A 221-nucleotide genomic window follows, 5' to 3' on the forward strand; every position below is an offset into this window, starting at 1 on the left:
CGCAAGATGGCCGGCAGGAGCGCTCGCAGTTCCCGCGCGCTGGATAGGTGGGCCCGGCTGGTCGGCTCCTTGGCGCGCGCCGATGACGCGGAGCCTGGGCGCGGCGGGTCGCCTCCGCCTCAGCCGCCGCCGCCGGAGCAGCAGCACCACCACCACCAGCAGCAACAACAGCCGCCGCCGCCGCGAGGAGGAGGAGCGGAGTTCGTGGCGGCCGCTCGCGT

This window comes from Gekko japonicus, unplaced genomic scaffold (assembly GCF_001447785.1).
Source record: "Gekko japonicus isolate JY-2015 unplaced genomic scaffold, Gekko_japonicus_V1.1 scaffold1134, whole genome shotgun sequence".
In the NCBI taxonomy this organism is placed as follows: Eukaryota; Metazoa; Chordata; class Lepidosauria; order Squamata; family Gekkonidae; genus Gekko; species Gekko japonicus.